The following is a 5,474-nucleotide window of genomic DNA, read 5'->3' on the forward strand; positions in this document are numbered from 1 at the left end:
ATTTTCCCTAAAAAAGGAAAAGCCATTTCAATAGGAAAAGAAAAAAAAAGCAATAGCAACTAGGGAATTTAAATTGAGATTTAAAAATAAATTAAAAAACCCGAAAAAAGCAAATAACAAAAAGCACAGCCCTATAAGAACAGTTAGCTTGGCACAGTGAAGACTAAATTTAAGACATGAAAGACAAACTGTGTAATAAATAGGGCCACAGCTGTAAACTGCCGTTTTTTTTCCTCCTAAGACACTAAAATTGCACTTTAGTTGTGTTGGGAAGCAGCAGAGTTTACAAGATGAGTAGGAATAGCTGTACAGGCCAGACGTAACTTATACAGTTTTTGTTTTTAAAAAAGTTGTAATTCTACAATTCCAAGGGCGCAGAGCTTATAGTCAATGAATGACTATTTGATACTTCATACTTCAATTTTTTTTCAACATCTGTGGGCTTGTTGCGTGCTTAAACCTGTTTGCCTCCTCCGCCTCGCAGTGCCACTGGCTGGCTATTCTGAACAAAAGCGCCTCCTCCACGAATTGCATTTGGATGAGTTGGAGAAGCTGCTGGATGTTGTCCAGGACGAATAGGTTTAGCAATTGTGCAGAATGCCCTCTTCTGGCCATAGTCTTTGACCTGACTGCTTCCTTTATATGATCAACTTCTTGCTGATAGCGTTTGCGATCACGAGATTTATTTTCTTTGGCTTCTTTTAATGCTGACCCCAAAGCTTTCACTCTCTCTGCTGTTGCTCTAATTCTCTTCTCTAATTTAGGAAGTTCACAGCGAAGATCTGCATTATCACGTACCAACTGTTTGTGCATTTTAGTGAGTTGCTCAAGATTATTTTCAAGAAAGGAGATTTTTTGCTTTTGTGCAGCACTACCTCCAGGGTCATCAGAATCAATCTCAGCACTCTTTTTAACTCTGGTAGCCAGGTCCTGAACAAAGAGCTTGCGCAGATTGTCCAAAGTCTGAAGTTCTTTTGCCACTGTCTCTTCCAAACCCTTCAAGTCTTGTCTTGCTTGTTGTCTATCTTGCATAACCGTAAGTTCATGTAGTTTTTTACTTTTTTCTTGATCTGTAGCTTTCATTTCTCATGTTCTACTCTTAGTCGTTCCTGTTCTAACATCATTTTCTGGTTTTGGTCTTGAAGATCAGTTATAAGTTTTTCCTTTGCTTCAACTTCATCTCTCAAACTACTGATTTGTTTTTGATGAATTTCTCTGTGACTCTGGATCTGTTGTTCAACAGCTTGCTTAACTTCATTTGCAGTCTGAACCTTATTTAAGTGCTCTTTTTCCATCTCATGGACTTTCTCTTGTGCTCGAAGCTGGACTAGTTCTTCACTGAGGGAATCAACAGATTCTTCTAGTTGTCTCTTCTTTTGTTTCACATTTTGAAGGTATTCAGTCAATGATTTGATTTTGGCTTCATGTTGAGAGATTCGCAGCTGGCACACTGCCAGCTCCTTTTAGTTCTCTTCCACTTTTTTGTTGCTCTCTGTGTGCTTTCCATCTGCTTGCAGCGTTTCACCATTGTTTTTACTTCTGACTTCATTTTGCTAATCTAGAGTCTCGCAACAGTAAACTCTTCATCTATCATGCCGGTCCCCTCAGGTTGTTTCACATCATTATTTCCCATGGCGATGCCTATTTCTCCAAGGTCTTTTAGTAAAGATGCCATCATCTCAGCTGCTCAGTTCTTCTGGTGGTTGGTCATTTCCTTGAGTTTTTGAAGCTCAGCATCTATACTCGCCAGAGTTGCCGATTTCTGATTCAATTCATCACTAAGCAATTCATATTCCTTGGTTTTGTCTTCAATTTCCTGAGACTTCTGATCATAATTAACAGCAAGTTCCTCTAAGGCCTGTAAAACTTCTTTTACTTCTTCTTTAGAGGCATCATTTTCTGCTTGAAGGCGATTCAGTTCAGCTTGCATATTGTCTTGATCCCTTCTGGTAGATGCCAGAAGCTCTTCCTGATCCAACATTTGTATCTTCAGTTTCTCTACCAGCTGGCTCTGTTGGTTAATCTCTTCATCCTTGTCATCAAGATGTTTGTACAATTTAGCAATTTCTTCTTCACACTTTCTTCTTTCAGCATCAGTAAAACTTCTAGTAACTCCAATTGTGGCTGCTGGTTTATCATTGGTAATAGTAATGTCTTTATCCACTGTGAAAGCTTCCAAGTTGGCTTTTTCTCTATCAAACTGTTCATCAATAGGCACTGTCTCCCCATTACACCATCGGTTGAGCTCATTTTCAAGCCACTGAGTGGTGTTCCATAGGGTCTTATTTTTTCTTTTTCCTTTTCATACTTCTTTTTCCACTGTTCTGCAGTTAACTCCACATTGACACAAACTGTGTTCTTAATTGTTTTGGCCCTTTGACCAAATAGGAGTGTAGATTTTGTTTCAGACTCGTTGTATGATGATGGAGAGCAGCAAATTACAATAGTGGTTCTACAGTTACCACCTAAGGAATCTTGAAGAATTCTTGTCATTTTACTATCTCGATATGGAACATATGTACTACCCTCAGCCAAAGCAGAAATGACATTTCCAAGAGCAGAAAGTGACTTGTTGATGTTCTTAGCTTCATCCAGCACAGTTTTACTAACCTTTTCACTACCAGCTAAATCAACCAGATAAAGTTTTCCACTCAGTTTTTGTTCCGTTTGTGTGTTTTCTTATTTTACATTAATAAGAAATATATTGTGACTCCTAGAGCTCTGTTCATTCATATTTGTAACTGCTACAAGTCTGTTGGATTTGCCTTCACCTATGGTATCCATAACTTCATCAGGACTACATAGAAAACATTCTGTGCACCTCTTTACATAGGGAACTCAGTTTTTGTCTTCATGAACTGAAAGGTTGGTCTTTGAAACATCTAGCAGGTCCCTTATCTTATCCAAATATATTTCAAAATATGAAACCTTAATATGAAATTCCAAATTCTCATCCATAGAGTAAATATAGTTAAAAATACCTTGTACTATTCTTGGAATAATTCCCATGCCTTCTGGATCATGAAGTTTTCCCTCCATTGTGTGTGTCTTCCCAGAGGACGTTTGTCCATATGCAAATATTGTTCCATTGTATCCTTCAAGTACATCTTTAACAATCTTTTTTGCACAGTCATTGTACACTTGCTCTTGAGATATGCTTGACTGGAACACATGATCAAATGCATAAGGCTTGGACGCGATCATGACCCTGTCTTCTCCCTGAAACTTGGCGATGTACTTATCACCGCGGTTCACCTGGGACTCCTTGAGAGGTCTGAAGCGACAGGTCACTCTGATGTTGCACTCGGCCAGGTCCACCATCTTTCTCGCAGCAGGGGCCGGAAGCCGGGAGCCACTCACGCTGCTCAGTCTTGGAGGAAGCAGCCGGAGTTGAGCGTTGGGGGGTCGCGAGAACCCAGAGGCAGCTGCTTGTCACGCCATGCTTCCCGGGGCAGGAGCGGCCCTTGAGCTGGGACTCAAGCTTCAGCAGCCCTGGAGCCCCAAGGCTCACTTCCGATCCATCATGGCAGCCTTGGCAGCAGCACCAGAGAGTCTCAAGCTCCTCAGCTTCTCCCTCGCCAACTGAAGCAGGCTGCAGGGAGCTGGGGAAATTCTGGGGGCCTGCAGAGTCGCCCCTCCTTTCTTCTCGTGCGAAGTTGGCTGGGCCTCCCCACCCACCTCGGTCAGCTAGGCTTTGCTGCCGGCTGACGCTCGATCCCTCCAGAGGCCGCAGACCGGCCAGGTAAATTTTCTTAACTATAGTAATTAGTAATATGTGATTAGTAACATAGTAATAGTAATATGCATATCAAGTATTCTGCTTCATGTTTTAAGTTAATACAATAAAAATAAATAACAAAAAAGAAATTTTGCAAGTCCAAACATAAATGCACCATGCATTCAAAATACACACTACATTTTGAATTACTTGTGTGAAAAGAATGTAAAACAGGTTTGATGTTGATTATGTGTAGAAAGGATTATTTTTAAATATTTAAACAAATAAAACATATATTTATAATTTTATCATTTGAAGAAAATTATATAAATGAGACCATACAGTATGTGATCTTTTGAGATTGACTTTTTTTCTGTCAGCACAATGCTTCTGCAATCCATCCAAATTTGTAGGTCAATAGTACTTTGTTATGATCAGATTATTATTATTCCTCAGTTTGTCTAGCAGTCACCTATCATAAGACATTTGGGATATTTCTAGTTTTGTCTGTTGTGAATAAAGCCACTATAAATAATCAAAAAGAAGATAATGCACAAATGAGTAACTTATAAATTCCAAAGATGAAGCATTCAAACCAACATTGGGGCTTGATAGTGTGATAAGTAATGTGGTAATTTAGGTCTAAAAAGCTGTATAATTCTGATTCAATCCAATGTCACTAAATCCCCTGACACATCCTATGTGAGAGTCAGGCTGTGACACAATGCATGCTCCTTTCTCTTCTTCACACTCTCTTGTGAAAGGCAAAGTTGTTCTCTAACACAAACAATGGCATTCTTCCATCTTAATCTTTTTCCACAAATGCTCAGATGCACACACATTGAGTGAAAATCTGGAACCCTTATGGCTTTTGAGAAACACTTATTTTTAATTCTCTCTGACTCCACACAAACATAAAGTGGTCCTTGAGGGACAGCATGAGCTAATGTGTTTTCTTCAGTTTTGGGTCTGAAAAATAAATGTCCTTTTCCATCATCCTTCTTTCTAAGCCATATATGTTATCTATTTTTCAAAAAGCTATTAAATTTTGCAGGATCCATTGGTAGTATGTAACATAATTAAATGATACAAATCTTAAGGACTATATATTATCCTCTAACAGAAAAACCTGGTATATTATGATTGTTTTTAAAAGATCCCCAATTCTTAGTACAGAGAATCTTCCTTGAAAATCCCATATGAAATGTATATGATACAAGAGAATGTATTATTGATTGACTCATTTCCATTGTACTAAATTTAGACTCAACAGGCATATTGAAAAAATCAATTTCATGGCAACAGAATTTCATGTGAATATTACAATAAATAACATAATAAACATTACTGAGATATTTTTAATGAGAAACTACCTTATGAAAATATTAGGAAAATAGAGATCAATTCACGTTTGCCAATGGCTTCTCCTTGGATTCTCTAGACAAGGATACAGACAAATGTGATTTTTTTGAAGCATGGAAAGTTGCATTCTCCAAAACTGTCCACAAAAATATATCCTATCCTTCATATTCTTTCAGAACCTTACCCTAACCCTTCTCAAGAGCTGACATCATTGAGACTCAATTTCATTCCAGTCAGAATGGCAACCATTCATCAATAAAGAAACAAACAAAGTGATGGGGCAAAAGAAACTCATATATTATTGGTGAGAAAGTCAATTAGTACAGCCACTATGGAAATCACTATGGAGGTTTCTAAAGAATCTGAAAGTAAACTACCATATGATCCTGCTGCA

General features: G+C 38.3%; 1 pseudogene; it reads right to left on the reverse strand.

Moving 5' to 3' along the window:
* Positions 1-417: 417 nt before the first annotated feature.
* Positions 418-3,321, reverse strand: LOC109703008 (kinesin-1 heavy chain pseudogene; annotated as a pseudogene).
* Positions 3,322-5,474: the final 2,153 nt, after the last annotated feature.

This window comes from Castor canadensis, chromosome 4, assembly GCF_047511655.1.
Source record: "Castor canadensis chromosome 4, mCasCan1.hap1v2, whole genome shotgun sequence".
NCBI classification, from domain to species: domain Eukaryota; kingdom Metazoa; phylum Chordata; class Mammalia; order Rodentia; family Castoridae; genus Castor; species Castor canadensis.